Source organism: Malaclemys terrapin, chromosome 6, assembly GCF_027887155.1.
Source record: "Malaclemys terrapin pileata isolate rMalTer1 chromosome 6, rMalTer1.hap1, whole genome shotgun sequence".
Lineage (NCBI taxonomy): Eukaryota > Metazoa > Chordata > Testudines > Emydidae > Malaclemys > Malaclemys terrapin.
The window spans coordinates 24,605,119-24,630,758 of NC_071510.1; the positions used below are offsets into that span (position 1 = coordinate 24,605,119).

A 25,640-nucleotide genomic window follows, 5' to 3' on the forward strand; every position below is an offset into this window, starting at 1 on the left:
GACAGCCTGGGCAAAAATCAACGATTCTTTTTTTGGAAAAAAAAAAAAAAAAAATATATAAAAAAATTAGATTTTTTAAAATTTAAATCAGATTTTTGATTATGTAATTTAAATTATGATTGTTTTTCTTTTTAAAAATAAACATAATTAAAATGAAATGTGAATTTTTAAAAAATATGTTAGGGTCTAAACTTATCATCTTTTAAAGATTTAAATAAAAAATCCATAAGCCTCTATCAGAAACTTTGAGCTAATGGCTGCTTTTCTATATAAAGAAAGAATCAGAGGAAAACATCTAATTTTTGAGATCAAGCTTTATAAATATGGCACAATAGGTCAACCTAGGTACCTTAGGAGACTCTTTCATTTTTAAGAGACTTAAGTGAGCCTAGGAACTTAAGCTCCAGTCATTTTCACATAGACATATTTGAAAAATTTCCCCAGGCTGACCTAAAATAATCAGTTTAATTCACTGACTACAGTTACTTCCTCTGTTTAATAAATCATTTAGTCATAAATGTGAAACATGTTTTGATAAGAGAAGTTTATGTATCCAAATCATTTAAGGTCGTTTTGTTTAATAAAAATAATTGTATATGCCGTTTTGTGTGTTTCATTCAATTCCAGTTACCATCCTAATGCAGCTTGGCATCATAAGCAAAAAGTTAATGATCTAAAAAATAAGCAACATATCATTCACCATTTTCTAACACACTAAAAATGTACAATTAATAAAAATCTGATAATACTAATCTATATAATTGCTTAAATAAATGTAGATAGTTATGGTTTTCCTCCAAGGTAACAAAAATGTACCAAATCTTATGGTTTCATTTAGTTGTAAATCAACACATTTTAATGGTTATATCAACCAATGAGAATGAAACTTCCTTTAGAAAATAACCAAAGTACAAATGGAAAAGTTGATTAAAATTGATTATTTAAATCAAGGCTTTCCACTTGGAGATTTAAATTGCTGATAAATCAATCTACCCTGCCATCAGATGCTTAATCTCACCCAGAATCTAATATTCACAACTTGTTCTGAATAGAATGACACTGTAATATCTCAAGCAGCTGTTTTGTATTGGCCACCTGTTTCTCACTGAATCCCGCCCATCCCCAGCCAGCTATTCAAACCCACCCACTGTTAGTTTTCAGATTCACAATTTAAAATTACAGAATCAAACAAAAGTTCTTGTAGCCCTCGCAGTCTTTTCGCTCCTGTGATTCTTCTGAAACCTACTTAATTCAGATTTTTTAAAACTTTCCAATAACTTGTTGCCAAACCCTGTGCTCTGCCTTCCCTTCGCATTCTCTCCATTGTACAGTTGCCCAATCCCAAACCAACTCTGATCACCATTCACACAGCGTGACTAAAATAAATCTCTTCACCAATCATGTCTGGTTCTTTTCTCCTTTCAACCCACCTTTCTGGCCTATCTGAACCTGATTCATTTTCAAGATAAGGATTTCAATTCTCGGGAGGGAGGGGGAATTACCTGTAAAAATGTGTGTGATTTTTTCTTTCATGTGTAATCCAAACTCATCTGCAATAACCATCAATGCTAAACGCTATCCATAAGCCTGTTTAACTTTCCCATTTATAAACACTCCAAGAAAACACAATCAAATAAAACACTCCCTTTTATTCATTCATATCTCTCCTGACCAGCTATTCTCCTCCAGGCTATGCATTCCAGTGCCTCAATCTTACCCCTACCTCTTTTTTAAACTTCCTTTCTGGATGTATCTATACAATATTATTGTCTTCCTTGTATGGTTTGTCTCTTGCTCCAGAGAGTGCTCCCACTCCTTCATGTTGGTTCAAATTGTTCTGCTTACCAGAGAGACAAAAAGGAAGTAACTTCATTAATTTTTCCGCACCCCCACACTGCACAGAACAATTCAAAATTTGTATAGGGAATAGGTATGATAAAGATACACAGATAATATCTTCGAACAGTGAATGCTCTTAAGTTACTTTTTTGCAGCTGTTTAGGGAGAGCTGGAACCATCAAACAAACTGAAGGTAATATAAGTGGATCCGTGCAAGGCTGTACCAAAGCCACATAAGTCCACTGTCTGGTATTTACCACATACAGTCCTGAAAAAGGGCCAAAAAGTGATGTTAGGTCAATAGAACAGTGATCATTTTGAGGTCCAATATCATACAAACCACTAAGGTTAGAGATTAATACATTATATCATCATCCTCAGCTTTCCTGAGTCATTAGGGCAGACCACAGGATATTATAATAATAAATTACCAGATAATTATTCTGATTACAACCCCCCCACCAATTTCAAACCCTGTATCATTTTAGTGGATGCTATCTTGAGAGCCAATAGAATGAGGAATCCATGTCTTGAACCATCAAGATTAGCCTGGTGGCTTTCAAATATTATAGAATCATATGCTCCATCTCTAGTGGCTCTTGAGATGTTCATCCTCTAAAACCACATTAGAATGGATGTGGGGAAAAAAAGCAAGATGGTGATTAGAAAGACATTTTAATATCCAATCTTTCAGTATCTGCCAGACCTTGAAACATTTTGGCAGACCAGTACAAATGCTTTCAAGAACAGTTATCTTTTCCCTGCACTGGTCTGAGACCAGTTACAAGAAAGAAAATAAAAAAAAATAAATGTCCTCTGTATTTTTATTTAACATATTTACTCCTAAAATGAGTGAAGAGCAACAATTCATATTCAGGAGTTGGACTGAGCAGCTTAAATGTGATAAAATACTATAGATAGGTAGGGGAGAAATGGTTGCCAGAGACCTGGTTGCCAGAGACCTACAAAGTTACATATCTGTCTGACTGTCTAGTAGATATGTATAATGAGAGCAGTAACTGTGTTTGTGATAAGGAGAAGTAAGCAGAGAGGAGGGCAAAAGTAAAGAGAAGAAATGCAACTATGTTAATTCTCTGAGTTGAAAGTATGAAACTTTGTTACAGCACCAGACGTGAGGGTGTAGTGTTGCCACAAACATTTTGTGATCACAAAACAAGTATTTAAGGGCTCAGGACAGCATCCAATTCCGAAGATGACTACACATCCCCAAGAGGGATGGTTGTTCTCCAGAAAAAACAAGCTCGGATGACTTCCAGAGCCTTGAAGGCCTTGGCATATATATCTGCAAATCATCCCATGAGGCTGTGGCACAATACCATTTGGTCATTTCCTAGACTGTGCTGAGCAATTTGGAATATCGTTGCAAGGACACTAGGATTAGGCAATTGACATAGGTGAATAGGATGGTGTTTAAACACATAGAGACATGCCCAAATAGTATTTATTTTATTTGAGAGTAGTTAAAATAGGGAAGAGATATGGGATTTGGCATCTGGGAAAGTGAAGTGAAGTGAAAGCTGACAGAGTTGGGCAGGCTTTTTTTTAAGATTTTTTTTTTTAAACTAAGAGTACTATGAACAAGTATCAGGAGTGGGATTGGGCAACTGAAAGATCAGGCAGGATGTAGGTAAAACCTGGCAGGAACTCATAAGTAAGAGAGTTAAAAATGTGTGCTGCAGTCACAGACCATCATTTTGCCATGTGCTGATAATACGGCATTTGGCTGCTGACAATCCCTCAATATGGGCTAGATTTGATGGTGTTCAGAAGGCTCTGAACTTTGCTGATGAGGCTGCTTTGGCAAACTCCACATGCGATGAGCAGATTTTGCCATCTATGTCTATCTTATCAATAAGTCAAGGTAGGTGAGGTAATATCTTTTATTGGACCAACTTCTGTTGGTGAGAGCCGCACAGAGCTGTTCTTCAGGTATGGGAAACCTGTGATTCTGGGATCACCTTTCCCAGACCTGAAGAAGAATTTTGTGTGGCTTGAAAGCTTGCCTCTCTCACCAACAGAAGTTGGTCCAATAAAAAATATTACCTCACCCACCTTGTCTCTCGAATATCCTGGGACTGACATGGCTACAACTACACTGCATACAACAAGTCAATAGGCAGACATATCAGAAGGGTATATAAGGTATATATAGTTGTGGTATGTAGATCTATTATCAACCCATCATTCCTCTCCTCAGGCTCTGCTGCTTGTGACACAGAGGAAGATTCCATTCCACACAACCCCATGGAACAACCCCCTGCACCACCCTTTTGATTCAGTCACTGCGCAGGGGAGACAATTTAAGCCATTAATGGAGCACAGGCACATCGCAGGGGTAATAAATTTAGTCTCTGAAAAGAGCAGAGAAACTCTGTGCACATCAGTTTATCACCTTCTATGTAGTGGTCCAAGGAGCAGCATTAGAAGTAGCATGTTCTGCCCCAAATTTCCAAGGACATCTGCTTGACTGCAATTAAAATCAAACTCAGTACTGTTGGCAGCGGGAGGGGGACAAGAAAAAAAAGTTCAAAAGCAAAATGGTGATAATGATAATTGTCAATTATAATGATAATTATCAAGCATTTAAATGAGATCAGAGGATGGGCGGGCGGGGGAAGTGAGTGAGACTGGGCAGTCAAGACAAGCAAAGGCATCCAAAAGTCATTTGGAATATTAGGTAACCCTGAGCAGGGTCAATCATGCTTGGTATCTATATCACACTTCTTGTGAGATCAAGCTGCTCTTATGTCTAAGATGATTATTATGGTAGTACCTAAGACGCAACCAAGAATGGGGCACCACTGTGCCAAGCCCTGCACAAACACAGAGTTATGTGAACTGTGAGGTTAGATGCTAAGCTCTGTTCACTAAAAGTTTCAAATAGCTCAGTGAACTTTCCAAAGCTTTGTTTTCAATGCACTGTGGGTGGACTCCATTTGGCATGTTCATTTATTAAATAGTGCTAGCAATTTTTAGCTAAATATCTACCAGGATGTTGGTCTCAAACCTCATGTTCCTATATGAATGTGCTGTTAACAAGAACAGCTTGCCAAGATTTATGGCTTCTATTAATTACACTAAAAATATGGTAGGCTTGCTCCAAGAAATCAATTGTAACATGGACAGGCAACTCTATTTTTAATTACAATCATAAATTACAAAATTACTATCAGCCATTATCAATACCCTCTTTTTATTTTACTTTTTAGTGATGGTGATAAGGGGAGGGAGAGGATTATACAGGAAACTCTTTCCCCCAAAGTGTCAGTGAAAGAATGCCTGTCTCAGAGGACATATTCTACAGCACCGTTGACACCAATCTGTGGTCCTGACCCTCAAATACAAGCTGAATAAAGGAAAGGCATATGCACTAATGTAAGAAATATTTTCAACCAGTGAACAATGTTTTCTTGGTACTGTTATGTGCATTTTTCACATGTTTAACATATTACGTAAATCTACATAGCCTCACCATATATTTTGTTTTTTGGAAATTCATTTTAAAAGTGAATTTTTAACGGTAAACATTAAAAATATTAAAGATGACCAATTAGTGGTTTTTTTCTTGTGTTACGTGCTTTTCTAAAAGCCCTTTCTTATTAGAGATCAGTCTGCTACTCAGAAAAGAATTGCTATAAAAGAAAAACTGTAGTAGCATTAGTTGCCAATTAAGACATATTTTCCCCTACATGTTTAGTATATATGTGTAAACATTTAAAGTGTGGTGAAATGTCATCTATCTCCCATGAACATTCAGGTAGAAAAGGAAAGTCATGAAGGATAAATTAAATTGCTGTAAGTGACCCTTCACCAAGATTAAATAAAGGTGTTTCTGCAGTTGAACATAAATACAACTGTGCATTGATCATCAAGTCAAAAACTAGGGCCTGATGTTGTAGTTCTTCCATTCTCAGAACTCCTATTGACACCTCACTTGGAGTTTAATTCATGAAACAAGTGCAGAATTAGTCTGTGCTCTTCCTCCCTACCACCACCACCAAGTCTTTTTAAATTAAATTTAGCCATTGCCCATTCAGTTAATAGATATGTCAGGTAAAAACTTAAAATGTTTTATGGACAAATTCTACCATCAGAGCTATAAAGATGATGTCAGATAACAGCTTAACTGAAGTATTTCTCTGTTAGCTGAAACATGGAATTTTCCTGAACTCTACTATTTACTGCCAAACATTCACCTAGTTCAGATCAGAGCTAACAGACCTTCCCACAGCCCCCCTCAGAAAAGAAATTATAGTTTCCTCCTCCCCCGCAGCCCCCACAAAAACAGGACATTTCTAGTAACACGGTTCACTATATTTCTACCATCCAGATAGTCATTTAAAGGAAGGCCAGCTCATATGAAAAAGTTATTCCAAATGATGAGCTTCCCCAAATGTGGAGCCATTTAAGAAATCTATGGCTACACATTGCTAATAAAAATGGCCCCATGCTGACATTAGCACTCAAAAACATTGAGCATTTGGAGGATTTTTGACTGTACGAAAGAACATTTTTTTTGGCAGATTGTGAATTCTATAATCTTCTTCCCACATGTTTCATGTCCCTCAGAATAGCATACTAAAATTTCAAAAGGTGGAAAATACCTCTCAGCATGAAAAAAAAAATATTTGGCAGATTAGAGAACAAAGAAGGAGCTCGCCCATACTAAATCTGGAAGCTGGAATAAGGCACAATGAATTTATACTCACTCAAGTCTATAGCTGATGTGGGCCCACCTACTGGCTGTACATGTGTGCTTAAGCAGCATAAATCCAGGTCCAAAGTAAGGGCATTGATGAGAAACCTAATAATTGATTTCTGCTGTCTTATTGTGCACCAGGATTGTGCATTAAACACCTTTGTACTCTCTCCCATGAAGCATGGTGATGCTCCTTGTAAACATTCACAAAGCTACCTCATTGTCCACTTTCAAAACCCTCCTCAAAACTCTCCTTTGCCAATAAACTTGACAACACTTAGGCTGCTAGTGTGCTGAGACCACTGTCTATCATGCTGACCAATACTGTATTATTATTTACTGTTTGTCTATATCTGTTTTCTCTTGTCTTATACATACATTGTAAGTCCTTTGGGCAGGACTGCCTTTTTTGTTCTGTGTTTGTACAGCACCTAGCACAATGGGGTGCTGATCTGCTACTAGGGGTTCTAGCACTCTGCGGTAATAGTGAAATTGAGTGAGCAATGGCAGATCCACTGACAAATTCCTAAAATGCTAAGATAGATGGAAAGACATCTGAAAAACTCTATACCCTTTCAAAGTTTTTTTTCTACCTTTCTCCTCAATGTCCTCATTTATATCTTGATTATTTCATTTATTTTGGGTGTGTCATATATGGTTATTCCCTTGCCCTTTCTCTATCTTGCACTGTCCCTCATTAAATGCTAGGATTTCAAAGGCAGAAAATATCAGATGTACTGTAGCAACCAACTTTCTTCAGAATGACTGTTTGATTTAAAAAGTAAAATAAACTAAACTTCTAAGCAGTCTGTATCTTTTCTATCCCATTTAAAGATATTCCAGGCTTTTTGACTGGTTTTATATCAAAGAACTGAGAGAGATGTTTTAATTTCTAGCAAATAATTCTAATAATGACCCTAATGAAATTGCATTGATTTTGAAACAGCCTCATACATTTATAAATCAGAATATATATATTCATTCCTTATAAAATCATTCCTTACTCCTTGCCAATACCAGCAAGGTGACCAAATATCCAATTATTAGATGCTCAACCAATTTTTAAATACTATCTTTATTTGTAATTACAGAAATTTGATGTGAAAAAATGGAATCAAACAATGTACATTTTAAATGTGCTCCTGAGGTCCATCCTGTGCTTGTTTTGCCTTACAGATACATTTGAAATATTACCACAATGGGTAGCTTGTTCGAGCATTTCAATATAGGTTTTTATATGGGGATTTTCAAAGAGGTCTACAGGGACTTTCATCCCTTCTAGCCAGAGGTGAAAATAAGCTGGTATGGTCCAGTACGGCGTACCGGCAAGAGCAAGTACGCCGTGCCAGACCCGACTGGCTTTCCCAGGCTGGTGATTTAAAGGGCCCGGGGCTCCCTGCAACGGCCGGAGCCCAGGGCCCTTTAAATCGCCTCCCGAGCCCCGCTGTCAGAGCCTTGGGGTAGCAGCAGCAGGGCTCTGGCAGTGATTTTAAAGGGCCTGGGGCTCCTGCCGCTGTGGGGAGCCCCGTCCCTTTAAATCACCGCTGGAGTCCTGCCACCAGTACCGTGGGGATCAGGCAGTGATTTAAAGGGAAAGGGGCTCCCTGTAGCGGCCGGAGCCCAGGGCCCTTTAAATCGCCACCTGAGCCCGACTGCCGGAGCCCCGGGATAGCAGCGGCAGGGCTCTGTCGGCGATTTAAAGGGCCCGGAGCTTCACTGCGGTAGCGGCGGCCAGAGCCCCGGGCCCTTTAAATCACCCCTGAGCCCCAGGGCTCCCAGACGCCTCTGCGGGTGGTAGCTCCAGGGGTGATTTAAAGGGCCGGGGCTCCCAGCCACAGCTGGAGCCCTGGGGCCTTTAAATCTTGATTTAAAGGCCTCACCTCTTCCAGTTTAGGCCCTGCCTCTTCTGGTTGAGGCCACGCCCCTGCCCAGGACTCCAGCATACTGGTAAGTCCTTTAATTTACTTTCACCCCTGCTTCTAGCTATAAATGCAGTATTTCTGCTGTGTCCTGTAGAAAGAGAATCTCAACCTCTTTAAGAGCTTTATAAATAGGATATAAATGGGAGAGAATCTATGAGTGGGAAAGCTCACTTTCTTTAGTTGTGTTAATTGCTTTCTGTGGTATGACTGATGCAGTACAGATAATGGGACTCTTTCTATTATCTGTCCATTAGGTAGGTAGTGACTAACCAGAAAATGGGATTTTCATGTCCTCCTCCTCCTCCTTTCCCCTTTCAGGCAGCCTCCTCCACTGGTGTCTTCCAAAGCTGGAAAAAACCCAAGATTAGCGTGCCCTACCTCACCTCATAATGCTGGGGGGGGGGAGGATCTGTACTGGTGTTTCAATCTCACAGAAAACAATTAACAGCCTAGTAAACAAGCACCAGTACAGACAATAGGTTTGATTAGCAGTGCCCCAATCCCCAGGAAGGACTACAAAACATAAGGCTGAAGTATAAGAAAAAGGAAAAGGAATGAAAGAAACAGCAACTTCCTCAAAATAGCAGCTCCACAGCTGTTGTGGGAGAAGTACTCAAAAACACTCCTCCCCCATAGCCACACCATTCAAAATGGGCACATTCAGGCAGCCAGGCTAAGCGAAGGTATGCACTAAATGCCAAGTGACTGATTTTCAGCGGTGCTGAACATTCACAACTCCAGTTGAAATCGGTGTGAGCTACAGATGATTTGAAAATAAGGCCTCATTTGAGTATTTGGCGCTCTACATCAACAGAAATGTCCTTACTTTCAGTTGAGATTGTCACTGTTCTAGGAGAGGGAGCATGGTGTTTAAGTGAATAAAAGATGCTAGATGTAAGGTACAAGTATTGAATGCAGGTGGTGGCTTTCACCATTCTTATGGTTCTCAAACCCAACAAAAAGGGAACTGAACTTTCTCAACTCTTGCATGAGAAAGATAACCTTAGAGGTGTCCTGTGAATAGGTAAAAAATGTCAGAGACTTTCTTTCCAAGCCTAAATATGTGGGCATAAACATAGGAGAAACATTTTCTTTTTATGGTGAACTGACACTGCTTGGGAAGAACGCAGGAACCAATATGGAGGACCACTTTCTCTGTGAAAAATTAGATAGGGAAGCTAATAGTCCAGGATACAGCACATCCTGCTCTTTGGAGAGGTGTGAGGGCTACCTGGAAAGCTACCTTCCCTAAGGCACGCACATGTGTGTGTGTGCTTGTTTTTCAAAATGATTTGAACACAGCATCTTCTAAATTATGTTAATATCTAAGAGGGCCTGTTCTCTCCAGGTGCAGCTTCCTAACCTTTCTTCAGCTCTGTTCATCCTGACTGGGGACTATTGTCAGGCCACCAGGGTAAAAGAGACCTAAAATCTTGCTTCCCGCTCTTCCTCAGAGTTTGACTCCCTGGAAGAAGTGGAGGGAGGGATAGCTCAGTGGTTTGAGCATTGGCCTGCTAAACACAGTGTTGTGAGCTCAATCCTTGAGGGGGCCATTTAGGGATCTGGCACAAAAATCTTTTTAGGGTTTGGTCCTGCTTTGAGCAGGGGGTTGGACTAGATGACCTCCTGAGGTCCCTTCCAACCCTCATATTCTATGTGTGAGTAGGGAGGATGGCATTTCCTTGCTCTCAGGGTTGTTGTTGTTTTTTCTTTCATGATGCTCCTCACTGCTGCTTTTGAAAACTGTATGTGTCTGAAGGAGGAAAATGGTACCTCAGTCAAAGATATTACCTTCTATCTCAACACAAGACAAGATAAATCTAAGAGCTGCCTGCAGGGGAATCAGAGGATGAGCTGGGTGTGGAAATCCTATCCCACTGATTGGTCACCACCCTCCTGGTGAACTGACAAGAGGAACACACCCATTATCTGGTGTCTTGATCACAGCCAACTATGAAAAATGCATCATATGCAAGGATCTAGGATCTCTTAAAATAAATATTTTGTTTGTTTTAAATATTTGTACAAGGATCTATAGGCACAGCCATTTGGATAAGTGCTTAAGAGGAATTTAAGAACTAAACATGCAATCTGATCTATAAAAAAATACAAAATAATCTAAATTGAGCTAATGGCATCATTACAAATCCTCAACCCACCAAGATTGAAACCCAATAGTCACCCAGCCACAGTGAACTGACCCTTCATAAAATAGAGCCTGGGAAAAGGCTTTCAATGTCAACAAATGTGGACTCTGTTAAGCTGGGGATGGGGATATACTATGTCCATGCTGCAATAATTGTGCATTGTTTTGTTTATGAGGATCCTGAAATTAGCACCGTACCCAGCTCCCCAAATAGACACACAAATTAACATGATTTGTTGGGGAAGAGTTAACATGGCTTTCGTAAAGGGAAATCATGCCTCACCAATCTATTAGAATTCTTTCAACAAACATGTGGACAAAGGTGATCCAGTGGGTATAGTGTACTTAGACTTTCAGAAAACCTTTGACAAGGTCCCTCACCAAAAGCTCTTAAGCAAAGTATGCAGTTGTAGTGCAAGAAGGAAGATACTCTCATGGATCAGTAACTGGTTAAAAGACAGAAAAGAAATGATAGGAAGAAATGGTCAGTTTTCAGAATGGAGAGAGGTATATAGTGGTGTCCCCCAGAGTTCTGTACTGGGACCAGTGCTGTTCAATATATTCATAAATGATGTGGAAAAAGGGATAAACAGAGAGATGGCAAAATTTGCAAACAATACAAAATTACTCAAGATGGTTAGGGTCCAAAGCAGACCATGAAGAGTTACAAAGCAATCTCACAAAACTGGGTGATCAGGCAACAAAATGGCAGATGAAATTCAATGTTGATAAATGCAAAGTAACACACATTGGAAAACACAGTCCCAACTATACTTACAAAATGATGGGGTCTAAATTACTGTTACCACTCAAAAAAAAAATAATCTTAAAGTCATTGTGGCTAATTGTCTGAAAACATCAAAACATCAGTCAAAAAAAGCTAACAGAATGTTAGGAACCATTAGGAAAGGGATAGATAATAAGACAGATAATATCATATTGCCCTTATATAAATCCATAGTATGCCCACACCTTGAATACTCCAGGCAGTTCTGGTCACCCCATCTAAAAGAGATATATTAGAATTGGGCATGGTACAGAGAAGGGCAAGAAAAATGATTAGGGGTATGGAACAGCTTTTGCTGAATGGATTAAAAGAACAGGGACTTTTTAGCTTGGAAAAGAGACAGCTAAGAGGGGATTTGATAGATCTTGACTGGTGTGGAGAAAGTGAATAAGGAAATGTTATTTACTCCTTCACAAGAACCAGGGGTCACCCAATGGAATTAATAGGTAGCAGGTTTAAAAACAACAAAAGGACGTGCTTCTTCACACAACACCCAGTCAACCTGTGGAACTCATTATCAGGGCATGTTGTGAAGGCCAAAACTATAATAGGGTCAAAAAAAGACCTAGGTAAATTCATGAAGGATAGGCCCATCAATGTCTATTAGTCAAGATGGTCAGGGATGCAATCCTATGCTCTGAGTGTTCCTAGCCACTGTTTGCCAGAAGCTGGGAGTGGACAACAGGGAATGGATCACCTGATGATTGCCTGTTCTGTTCATTCCCTCCAATGCATCTGGCATTGGCAACCATCAGAAGACAAGATACTGGGCCTGATGAACCATTGGTCTGACCCATTCTTATGTTATTATAGTCAGGAAGTCTAATGGTTAGAGTAAGAAACTGGGAGTCAGAATTCCTGGATTCCATTCCAAGTGCTACCAGTATATACCCTTGTGAAAGTCATTTAACCTCTACCTTCCTCAATTTACCTGTTGGTAAACAAGTATAATACCTTGTAGAATGTTCTGTGGCATTTACAAAAGTACTTTGAGATCCCTGGATTCTATATACTTGCCAAGTATTACTATTATTATACTGGTCTGCTTTGGCAGGGCTGCTTTAAAAACAATTGGACATGATTGAACTGTGCAAAAAGCAGACAGAGGAATGGTAACAGAAGTAGACCAGGAAAGGGGCATGGCACATTACCGGAGGGTCATTTAAGCTGTCTTGGACGTGTCTAATTGCTCTTTATTATTGGACTGTACTCTGTGACTTAACCATATGAGACACCAGCTGGTTCCCTCCATCAGCCAGGCACCTGAGTCTCTTATCAGTCTGCTCTTAAAACTTTAATGCAAATATCTCCTTCACTAACAGCATCACAAGTTAATATTCCTGCTTATCTGGGGAATACTGTGTCTTAATATGCAGCTTATTTGCTTGGTATAAATGTTACAATTTGGCTTTGACTCCCCATGCAATAGCTGAGAATACTGTTAGTAAGCTGCCTTCTACTGATAATATTACTAGAGGTAACCTGGTTACTTGTCAAGTATTTTTTTTTCTGGGTTTCATTAAAAAAATCTATTCTGTCAACCTCTTCTACATGAAAGCACTTTACCAGAAATAATGTGCCTCAGCAGACATTAAAACAATGATACTGGAACATTAGTGAAAGCTATTCACCATGCTTTATTACCTGACAGTTTAATATTTATGTAGGCTACAAGTGCTATAAATAATTGGACTTAACCACTGGTCGTTATTTTAATGGGATTATGAATTCTGTTTTTGTTTTTGTTCTTTTTTTCCCTCTCAAAGCTACATATTTAACTTCTCCAGTATTAAGGCAGAAATTTCAGTGCTACATGCTGTCAGAATTTAGTAGTTAACATCAGGATGTAGTGTTTAAGAAGTTCTCTTTCCACAGATGTATATTACATTTCTGAATAGCCTGAGTGTTCCGGAAAAGGACAGGAAGAACTATACACTTCAACAATTTCCTGATAATGTTTTAAGAGGAGCAAGTGTTCTTTATTATGATTTTCCATTTATCCTAGTGAAGTTACATCACTGTTACCCTGTACCAGCAAATTGTGCTACTTCCTGCAGCACTAAGATTAGGAATACACTCAGGTACTAGGTACCTGCATAGTATCAAGAACAAACTTTGCAGATGAGATGTAGTCAGCCTCCCCAGATGGTTGCCACACATCACCTCTGCCATGTTTCAAACCTGCCAATTCATGAGGCATTAAAATCCCCTTAAAAAAGCCACTTACTGACCCGTTTTGCTGAAGATACTGTTGCCTTGATAAAAATCAATGTATATGGAATGGGGATGGGCAGAATAAAAAAATAATAGTGCCAAAATAAGTGGCAATAAAACAAATGGAAAAAAAAAGAAATCATGTGTTTGTGATACCATTTGCAATGGATGGTGATCCAGTTCCCATTTTGCTTTACGAATGCATGCTTATATTGCCAGATTTCATGGGAATGAGCAGCACAGCCATTTAAAAGACATCAAATAAACAGCCTTTTTATTACAGGGAAATGCAAATATCAAGCTTTAACAAGTAAATCTAAGGTCTGTAATTTTAAAACAGCAATAACAATAACCTTAGGGTATGCTTTCATTTTGTGGTTGACTTTATGAGAAGTAAGTGTTATTTTTGTGTGGCACTTCTATGAGTCAGAAGCATGCTCATTCAAGCTACAACCAAGGCATCCTTGGCGGCACTTGCAAAAGTCCTCCGACTACAGGTGAAGGCCAATATACGCTTATATACACATCTATTAGATTGCAACCTCAAGTCCTTGTGACAATGCTTTTAACCTGATTCAACTTTAAGGTTGAATATTTATGTATGCATCCGGTATACAGATTAAACTGAAGCATGTGTAACAGTCAGCCCTGTGATAAAATTCCCTAAGTAGAGAAGTTCTATTAGATTTCCTCCAAGTCCAGGTAATTATGTTGGAAGTTGCTGAACAGACAGCTAGGAGTCTTTAATTGCATGGCAGGAGGATTTTCTTGTCTTATAGTGAAATCTTTTAAATGAGATTTTCCTACAACATACATCGTTTGTGTTCCTGCACAAATACTGAAGCATTTCAATATCATTAAAGGAGTAATAAAACAGCAAGATAATCTTTCCTAGTGTGACATGGGTAGGTATCCCATTTCTTTTACTATAACAACAACTAAAGGCCTTTCTTTGCAAGACAAATACTGCTTAATACAGTGAAGTGGAGTTGATTATTCAAGATAAATAATGAATTCAGGAAGTCAGTGCTGATATCGCTGTTCAATTAAAATGGATTATGTATTTCCCTAGTCCTCTATCCACATCTTTGAGAATATAACTACCTTTATTCCAAAAGACTGAAAAACATATGCTAGCCTTTCCTCCTTTTTTAAGATGAGGCAGTAGAGTAGTGGGGAGGGATAGCTCAGTGGTTTAAGCATTGGTCTGCTAAACCCAGGGTTGTGATTTCAATCCTTGAGGGGGCCACTTAGGAATCTGGGGCAAACATCATTACTTGGTCCTGCTAGTGAAGGCAGGGGGCTGGACTCGATGACCTTTCAGGGTCCTTTCCAGCTCTATGAGATATAACTAAAGATTTATTATAATTATTATTGCATTCTTAAATACTGAGTTCTGAATTCCAAAAAGCTTACAATCAAAATCAGACATAACCCAATGTTAGTTATAGGACATATTCACCTAACTTGCTTGGTGTGTGTGTCCATGTACAAACACCAAGTTATGTTATGGTTAGAATTAAGTAAATTGACATAATCAAAAATGAATTGTGTTCTGACCTCGATAATGAAATCTTTCAGATTTTCAAGATTACTGAACATTAATAACAAAAACTCACTCTGATGGATTTTAAAATATGACCCCGGATACAGAACATATAAAAAAATCAAATATTATTTTGTATCTTGGATGACAGAAAGTCTGCTTTGACTTTCAAGTTACAGAAATAGTTGGTGTTTTAATTGTGTTTAACTGTACATAAATTTTCAAACACTATATTTCACTTTCAGCACTGAAACATTAAAGACTGACAGGTTCTTCCAATTTATTGGCCCACTTCTATAGGTCAAAAGTTAAAGATCAAGGCAATACTATAGTTGCTTGTGCAGATGGCCAACAATTCTGAAGACTTACAAGGAACTTAAGTGGTGGGTAGGCCTTTCCTGGCTCTTTGTACAGGGGGTTGAAATTCACCTTCTGGAATTCAATGTGCTCAGTTAAGGTCAATGGGAGTAATCATGTGTGTGCTCATGAAAGTGGATACAGGTTCTTCTGCTGGGCCCTATATAAAGGCAAATCAACAAATAACAACCTTCATGAAACTAAGTTAATTTTGCAGCAGTCCTAATAAAAAAAAAATCACACTAAACATATAGAATGCTCCTCTTCCATCCAGAGACATGCAGGGAACACGTTTGTGTCACTACAAGCTGTCGTTAATTAGGTTGTTTAGCCCTTTCTACAGAGACCTCCCAAGGAAGGGGAAGCTGTATTGGGAAGAAAACTTCATGATCAGAACTCTCTAAGCTAGCCCCAGCAATTCCTATTTGCAAGTGGGCCAACGTCTTGGCTTACAAAGAGGCAGAAGATATTTTTTAATTGTATAAATTAATTCAGCTCAAACTTGGAAAAGTAATGACATGTCCTTTGCATAACAGGCATAAAAGCTCAAAATAAACAGTCGGGAAATTCCTGGCCAAGAATCCTCACATCTGATGTACATCAGTGGTCCCTTGGCTGTTTGACATTTTTCTGTCCTATTTTAAAGCCCTGTTTGTCTCCCAAATATTCCTCAAAACTTTGTTCTACAGCTCACTATAAATTAAGGTTTAGGTGAAGGGAGAACCATCTCTTTAGGATAATGCTTCCCTTCCCCCTGGTAGCACCACCACATTGCCTGTTTATTTACATATATTTGCCAAAATACAAGTACTTCTGGAGAGTGATACTCTGAATGTCACCAAGAAAAGTTGGACAGTAACATATTCTAAAGAAAATCCATAAAGAACACTTGATTGTCAAAATATATGTTACAGGAAGCTACAGTGCAGATATTCTGAGTGGATGCAGCTCAATTCAAGACAACTGCATCAGCAGTCAAACTGAAAAGCAGAAGTCGGGATCATGCTGAACAAATAACTAAAGTTATACACCTGTCCCAACAGTACCATGCCAAATTAATTTTGAGTGGTCAACCAAAGAGCTTACAGTCCTCTCTCCATGTATAGTTTCTTTCCCAGGCACCAGTGGATCTGCCCGCTAACTAGCATTGATTGTGTAGGATTTATTCCATGATAAAAACAGTTAAATATAGCGGTGACCTGTGCCAATTGCTGAGTCATCTGGAGTCAGCCTGTTCCAAAGTATTGTAATGTCAAGAACAACAATTTCTGAAATGATTAATTGATGAAAACACATTACCATTATATAGAAAAAGAGAAGACAGAAAAGGAAGGTGTAAGGCCCACCAATTGTTTGAGTGCCATCCTGCAATCACAACAGATTGCACATGGAATAAGCCTATGCAATCCTACCGAGTGATCTTTGCTCAATGTCCTGTACCAACATTTCCTCTTAATATTTTTCAGTACCATATCAATTATCGCTTACATCCTCTGGATAAATGTAGCTAACAATTTCATATCCTATCTTTAAATAAAATATAAAATGAGGGGTATATTCTCATTTTCTTTAAGATGAAGTCAACATTTATGTTATGCTATACAGGAATTGGAAGGGTCAAATTCAGCCCATGTATAGGCTTCAGCAGATCCCCCCATAGCCACTACTCCATAAAACTGCATGATTCTTTAATATTATCTAACATGAAAGAACACTAGGGGTCTAAAGGGTAGCTTTTAAATAATGTAATCAATTGCTTTTTCATCAAAAAGTCCTTTGTAATTAATGACTCTAATACTAAGACATACTACAGCCTAAATGAAAAATAATTAGTTGTCAGCTGTTCATTAAAACTTACAAAATGAAAAAGATTAACAAAATCATATGCATTAACTAATAATCTCATGTACTTGTACTGATCATTCTGTCAGAGTCAGTAATACATTCTTACAAATTCAAAAAAAAAACCCAACAACAGAAATATGCTGCTCCCACTATGTAACAGCCCTTTAGCTCTGTGCTGGGAGAGACCGAGTTGCCAGGATAAAATTTGCACCTAAAGATTACAGCCACTCATGTTGTACCTAACCAAGAATCTCTCTCCTCCGTGCATCGCAAAAAGAGTCTTCATTGACAATAGACACTAGAGAAGTTTCCCAAAACATTGAGTTTTAGCTACAGTTTAGAAAGTACAATATTCAAATACCTTACACTTAAATAGAGTAGATGTTTTCTTAAATTATGTACGCTTCACAACACCCATTACTGTATGCACTTATTACATGCCCATATTAAAAAATAAGTAATAATGGCAGAGAGAAATTAAGTGACTTGTCCAGATTCATACCGTCAAGGGAAGAGTCAGGACAGAACCCAGGACTCTGACACTAGGAGCACTTTGCTAGCATAGTATTCTGGCAAAGTACTGCTAGTATAGACCTGGCCTTAGTCCCTTCTCAAAACTCATTTCTTCAAGGAGGCTTATAAATGATAATCTTAGATGCATTTAAAACAGGACAATAAACCTCTTAATCTTCAAACTATATGTATTAGTCTTCCAACTGACTGCCTGATCATAATGCCCTTGCCCTCACTCTCCCGCACCCCCAGGTTATCCACCCTTCCTATTATTCTTAAACTCCACATTTGTTGGGGCAGAGTTTCCACATTTATTTATATTGTAAATCATTAGGCACCTCTTTGGCACTATACTGCATAAGTAATAAATAATAATAGTCTTCAACATCTTGTGTACTGGTTCACTACTCTCTTCAATCAAATCTTGCTTTTAAGCGCAATTCCTTCCCTGAAGCCTAACATATATAATCCACCAAATACATTTTAAATTTAAAATAAAGGTAAACATAATAATTAAATACAAGAGGAAATGTGCAAAACAGAATAATGTATCTAATCTGCTTTCTGCCAGAAACCTATGTTTCTTCAAAAGCAACATTATCCCCTCCCATTGTCACTATTCTGGCTTCCCTTCCCCACTACCCACCATGATCAGTCAACATTTTTGTTGTGGTTTTGATCTTATTTAAATAGTAAGTTTCATGGGGCAGAGAGCTGTATTTATTTGCCTGTAAAGTACTATGCATGGCTATGCTCTATATGAAAAATAGTACGGATAGTAAGAATATAGTATAGATAATATATAGTAGAGCACAAAAATTTAAACATCTAAATCCAAAATCTATCCACGTGTGGATTTAGGCACTTAACTTTAGGCAGCCACTTTGGAAAACGCTATCCCTACTATCATACTTTGTGCTGACATTTCTGTCTGTTTGGATACTTAGTTTAATAGGTAAATAAATCATCCAGAGCAAATAATAAATATTTAGCAGCAAAGACAAAGTGAATTATTTAACACTTAGTATCCATAATTGTTCAACCTTGATATCTAGTATGTAGCCAGTACCTAGACTAGCTTGCATTCAACCAGAACTAAATGGCAGAAATAAATACCTCTCCATCCTGACCTTTTCCTGTCTGGGACCTGAACACCTTTCTGAGACACTAGCTGGCTGACTGTTAGCATTTTTGCTGAGTGGAAGAGCATTCTCATCAATCTCCAGGATGGCTGCTGTCAATCAGATTAGTTTTCTGTTACCAACTCCTGTCAGTTGCTTGACATGTGGGCCTTCCTCCCTTGATTAAGTTTGAGCTCAGGAGGGTGAACCTAAACACTGAAGCCTTGTACACACACACACACACACACACACACACACACATGCACACACCACCTATTGCGGTCACCTGCTGTCAGCTATAGGTGTAACAAAAGGTGCTGATCATGATTAGCCGTCGTTGACACTTGCTGCGAAACTGGGTTCAGCATCATTTCAGCTTTACCTACCACTGACACCCCTAGCTAGCAATACATATTTTTCCAAGTGAAGGCAAGGCCTCAACAAAAAGCTTGGGAGGAGCAGTATGAACAGAATTTTGGACCTCTCTGGTTCATTTTAACAACTGAGGCAGAAAACAACTCCAGTGAGGATTCTAATATGAAAGGGAACTATGTTCTACCCGCAATTCACCTCTTTAACTCCCGTTCACTTTAAGAAGAGTTGTGGCAGTGCACCAAGAGGAAGAATATTCCTCCAAGTCAGTTATTCAACGAATGAGCCATTAAACACTACAGGCCACATTGTCAACAGAAAGCACAGGGCAAACAAGCAATTATGCACCTAAATTCTCATTAGTGCTGGTAAGCGGGGTTCTTGCAGGTATTACATCTGTCCCCTCCTTTAAAATCTTAGTCCTATATCAAATTATTCATATCACCTTTAAAAATATTACTAAAGTGCTCCCCCGGAAATTTAATATCAGGGCAACAATTCCACCTTCAAACATATTCCACATTCTACAAATGTAGCTGATATTAATTGACAAACTTTTACATAACTGTTCTAGTCTTTCAATGAGACAAAGTGGGTGAGTTAATATATTTTATTGGACCAACTTTTGTTGGTGTGAGAGACAACCTATCGAGCTCCACAGAGCTCTGTTTCAGGTCTGAAAAAGGTATTCTGAGGTGGAACAGATTGTTTAGCATAAGTAGTTAGCATATATTCTAAGGGATCATTCAAGGTGAAGTAGCCCATTAACATGTCTGCAATCATAGGTCAAAAAGGGGAGGGGGGGTTAGTGGGTTACAGACTGTTGTAATAAGTCATCAATCCAATGTCTCTGTTCAGTCCATGATTTTTAGTGTCTAGCAGTGTTATGAATTTAAGCTCCAGGTTAGTCTTTTGAAAGTGTTGTGCAGGATTCCTTTGAGGATGAACACTGAGAGGTCAAATATAAAGTGATCACCTTGTGAAAAGTGTTCACCCAGAGGTGATAGGAAAATGATAAAAGGCAAAAACACCCTGTGTAAGTTCATCCAAAAGTATAGTGATTGTTTAGTTTCACCCAAATAGTTGCTGTTTAGTGAAAGGGATGAGGTACACCACATGTTGTGATAGACATGTTTGGGACCCATGGATCTTGAAAGGTGTATTGTGGGGGATGTTGATCCTTGTAGCAATGAAGATATGCCTTCAGGTTTTTCATCTGTTCTTCTGGCAGTGCCTGGTGTGCTTTGAGTTGGTGTGTCCTAGTCTGTGGGGAGCTTGATTCTGATGATGAGCTTGGAAAGGTTGGAGGGTTGCTTGAAGGCCAACAAACAGCATGTTAGGAATGCAAACAGGATGTTAGGAATCATTAAAAAAGGGATAGCGAATAAGACAGAGAATATTTTATTGCCCTTATATAAATCCATGGTATGCCCACATCTTGAATACTGCCTATAGATGTGGTCTCCTCAACTCAAAAAAGATATACTGGCATTAGAAAAAGTTCAGAAAAGGGCAATTAAAATGATTAGGGATATGGAATAGGTCCCATATGAGGAGAGATTAAAGAGGCAAGGACTTTTCAGCTTGGAAAAGAGGAGACTAAGGGGGGATATGATAGAGATATATAAAATCATGAGTGGTGTGGAGAAAATGAATAAGGAAGTTATTTACTTGTTCCCATAATATAAGAACTAGGGAGCAGAAAATGAAATTAATGGGCAGCAGGTTTAAAACAAAGTTCTTCTTCACACAGCGCACAGTCAACCTGTGGAACTCCTTGCCTGAGGAGGTTGTGAAGGCTAGGACTAAAACAGGGCTTAAAAGAGAACTAGATAAATTCATGGAGGTTAAGTCCATTAATGGCTATTAGCCAGGACGGGTAAGGAATGGTGTCCCTAGCCTCTGTTTGTCAGAGGGTGGAGATGGATGGCAGGAGAGAGATCACTTGATCATTACTTGTTAGGTTCACTCCCTCTGGGGCACCTGGTATTGGCCACTGTCGGTAGACAAGATACTGGGCTGGATACTTTGGTCTGACCCAGTGTAGCCGTTCTTATGTTCTTAAGGCCAGAAGTTCAGGAAAGATTTTATTCAGGATGTGGTTCCCATACAGCATGGGTTGTAGTTGTTTGATGATACCTTGTATGAGTTCCAATGTGCAGTGGCAGATGACAACTAGGGGTGTGCGGTCAGAGGAGGTTTTATTTCTGTATTGAAACAAGTTCTCTTGGGGTATTTGTATGGTCCATTCCATGATGCAATATACTTCTCTGATGGAGTGGCATTGCTTAGTGAAGGCGATTTTTTGCTATGCTAAGGTGAATATCCAGACTTTCTCCTTGGAGCATATTCTGTGTTATCTGAGTGCCTGGCTGTAGTTATCAGACTGCTTGATGTGTTTAGGGTTGTTACTGGATTTATGGAGGTAGGTGAGGTGATCTGTGGGTTTCTTGTATATCGTTATCTGTAGGGTTCCATTATTCAATCTGATTGTGGTGTCCAGAAAGTTGATGCTAGTGTGGGAGTATTCCAGAGAGAGTTTAATGGATGGGTGATGATTGCTGAAGTTATGGTGGAAATCTATGAAGCCATCTGTCCAGAGATGAAAAGGTCATCAATGTATCTCAGGCATATCATTGGTTTCATGGTGCACTGGCACCTTTCTAAGACCTGAAGAAGAGCTCTGTGTGGCTCGAAAGCTTGTCTCTTACACCAATAGGAGTTGGTACAATAAAATATATTTCACTCACCTTGTCTCTCTAATATTCTGGGACTGACACAGCTACAACTACACTGCATACTATAGTCTTTCAGTAGCATTTTCTTACTAGCTTTGCTTATATATTTATTTTCAGAATAAATATACAGACTATTCAACTTATGTTGGTGGGAAAAGGGAGAAAGGAAAGTGAAAATTTACACATCATATGAATATGTAATGCTGCTTTAGAGGAATACAACATTCATATCAGCTAATTTAGTCAGTGGGAGGGTTCACCTAAAGTTTCTTACACCATGCTAAAACTTTGACTCTAAAGTAAAGGTTTGATCCTGCCATTTAACATGAAGACATATATTATTGCATACCTTGAAAGTCAGCTACCAATTTGATCTAGTCTTCCTTCATCTTGTAAATTCAGTGGCTCATTTTACAAGAGACACTTTGATGCATGAGCCTATGTATGGTCAGGGTGAGATCAAGCCTTTATTTAACATATCTGGTACATGCACACTATAGTAAGTACTGTATATATCAGTCCATGTAGCATGCATACAAATTCTGCTTTATGTCCAACACATTTTCTGATACAAGTGCACCATTACTCATGAGGAAAAAAACATGATATGTTTGAAAAGGCCATTTCAAGGTTGGAAACATTCCGAAGGAAGTAACTAGCTGGAAAATGCTAACAATGCACCTACTTCAGTTTTAATAATCACTTCTTTTCCCATAGACATTAAAAAAAAAAAAAACTTTGAAATCTGTAGGTTGTCCACTTAAAGACATGATTTTAAATAGTCATTTCTTTTTATACCCAATTAAACTGCCAGCATAATAAAGTATTGTCCAGCTGGGTAACACTGTGAGGAGCCTTGAACTGCTGCTTCTGCAGTCTTACTGTAATTTGCAGATGCATTTGACTAAAGTAAGCATTTAAAATCACCACCCCAAAAATGAAATCAGCAAGGCTTCCTTCCACCAACTACTTTTAAAGGTAGATAATAAAAGGAATTTCTGTTTCACAGCTCTTTGCCCCATATTCCAGCCTTCTTCCTCCTATAATAATCAGGTCTGAGTATGGAAAAAAAACTCATAATATACCTCAAGATTTTTGATAATGATTAAATAATGATCATACAGAAACTGTACAAAATTTATTTCACACCTTTTCAGTCAGCTCCAAGATTTCAGCAGCTGATATCGAAAACTCAGGGAAAACACATTGACTTACAACTGCCCATATTAAAAAATGCATGCTGTGTACAAAGATACATCATGTTGGTCCAATTCTATAATGAATGAATGATCATTTCACTGGGTTAGGCAGGCAGTGAGCAATCAGAGTAATCAAAATCAATGAAGTACTAAGTAGACAGTGTCAAATACTCAAAATTAAAAACTAATTCCATTGTATCAGAAATGACAAGGTCCTCAACATTTTAAACATTTTCTTGATGCTATTCTAAAATATTTACTCTTCCAGCAAACTAGGGCAGTGTTGTCAATTCTCATAATCATATTGTAAGTCTCTTGATATCTGGAATTTTCCTTAAAGCCCCATCTCTTGGAGTCCTTTGATTACATAAGATTTTTTAGCTTTTGTTTAAACCAAAATAAGTTATTAGTCCTTTTGGATTCAGGAGAAAAGCTTAAAAACTTGACCCCCTAAAGGCTCAAAAACCAGGAGGCAAATAAAAAGACAACATATTTATTATTTTAAACATATCATGATTTTTATGGTAAGTACATAATTTTGGGAGGCCAAACTCCTATTTCTGAACTAGGAGCAAAATTTTCCTCTTGATTTGGTGTAACTAAAAACAGAATTTGTCCCTGGGCATCTTTTCCAAATGTTTCTTTCAATTAACATAAAACAAGGAAATAAACAACTAGGACTTTCCTGCAAAGGAGAATCAGATGAAGACTCCAGCCATCTGAGTCCAAAGCAATGTATATTAATTGTTGAAAATGAAAGTTAATTTCTCCTTAGTCAGGTTCAGCTTCTAGCTTCCTGTTCTTTCCCATAAACTGAAACAAATCTGCAATAAGTTTGCCAATCAGATTCATAGGCCTACATTATTTTCACTTTTAGCAAAGAATTCAGTCTCAAAATATTTCTTCCCAATTTCTCCTTTTCTCCATCCTCATCCTTCTTATGACACAATACAAGTCAATTTCCTGTAAATGAGGAATTTACAGTAATAATGCACATCTCAAACACCCGCTATTGTCTGGTTCACTCACTAAAGAACACCCCTTTGCACATACATCATATATACACACTCCCACCTTTTCAAGAATTACACAAGTTGAAGGAGTTGCATAACAAAATTCTCTTTTGTGGAAAGTTATTCCATCAATTAGTTACCAGCTATTGTTTAATACTGTTACTATCAATACACTAAATACAACAGTATGGAAACTGTGGGCAAGACTTTAAAACATGAGTGCCTAAAACTGGGCTCCTAAATCATGACTTAGGGCTGGTTCACACTGGGGCGGGGGATCGATCTAGGAAACGCAACTTCAGCTACAAGAATAGCGTAGCTGAAGTCGACGTTTCCTAGATCGAACTAAGTTTACTTACTGTGGGTCCACGCAGCGCAGGTAAGCTCCCCGGTCGACAGCGCTTCCTCCTCTCGGTGAGCAGGAGTTCCACAGTCGACGGGGGAGCGCTTCTGGGATCGATTTATCGCGTCCAGATGAGACACGATAAATCGATTCCAGAAGATCGATCTCTACCCGCCAAATCAGGCGGGTAGTGTGGACCTAGCCTTAGATGCTTAAATAAGTGACCTGTTTTTTCAAAAGTGTTAAGCATCCAGCAGCTCCTGCTGCAGTCACTGGGGGGATGCTGAACACTTGAGAATTAGGCTATTTGTTCAAATACCTAAATATTTACTTAGTAACTTAACTTTAGGCACTTAGTTTTAAAAGTATATCTTGGCCTGCATACTTAACATTAGGCACTAAAATCCATTTTGAGGGAATTTAAGCAAGTGGCCAGATTTTCAGAGCGCCTGAGCACAAACCTCGAGTCAATGGGAAGTGTAGGTGCTTTGCATCTCTGAGAATCAGGCTACTTTCTGAGGTGCCTAAATGTAAGTATCCAGGTTTGAAAATGTTGGACTGTATTTTATTGGGGCTTTGCCACTTGGCAACTAAAGAGCTCTCTATGGGATTGATTTAAAACTCAGGGAAGTCAGTTGGAGTTTTTCCACTGACTTCATTCAACATACATTGGATCAGACCCTTTGTCAGCAATATGAAACATGCCACATCAAGAAATGATTGTTTCTTGGTTTACTAACAATTTATTTGTAGTTGTCTTCATCTTGCTGCAATACATCAAGTAAGGAGTAACAGTGTCTCTTTATGAAAGAACCTTGGCAACTTTTCAGCCTTCCAAGTCATTTTCCTAGAAAGTCATTTTGTTGTATTTGTTGCAGGATTCCTCAGATAGTCTTATTGGTACAGCAAAACCAAATAAATCTGTTCATGAACACTAAGATACAGTTTGTATATACAGATTTGTT

General features: G+C 38.5%; 1 protein-coding gene across 29 annotated transcripts in view; it reads right to left on the minus strand.

Moving 5' to 3' along the window:
• PTPRD (protein tyrosine phosphatase receptor type D) overlaps positions 1-25,640 on the minus strand; it is a 1,677,890-nt gene that overhangs the window by 255,068 nt on the left and 1,397,182 nt on the right. The gene's annotated exons all lie outside the window — the stretch shown is intronic.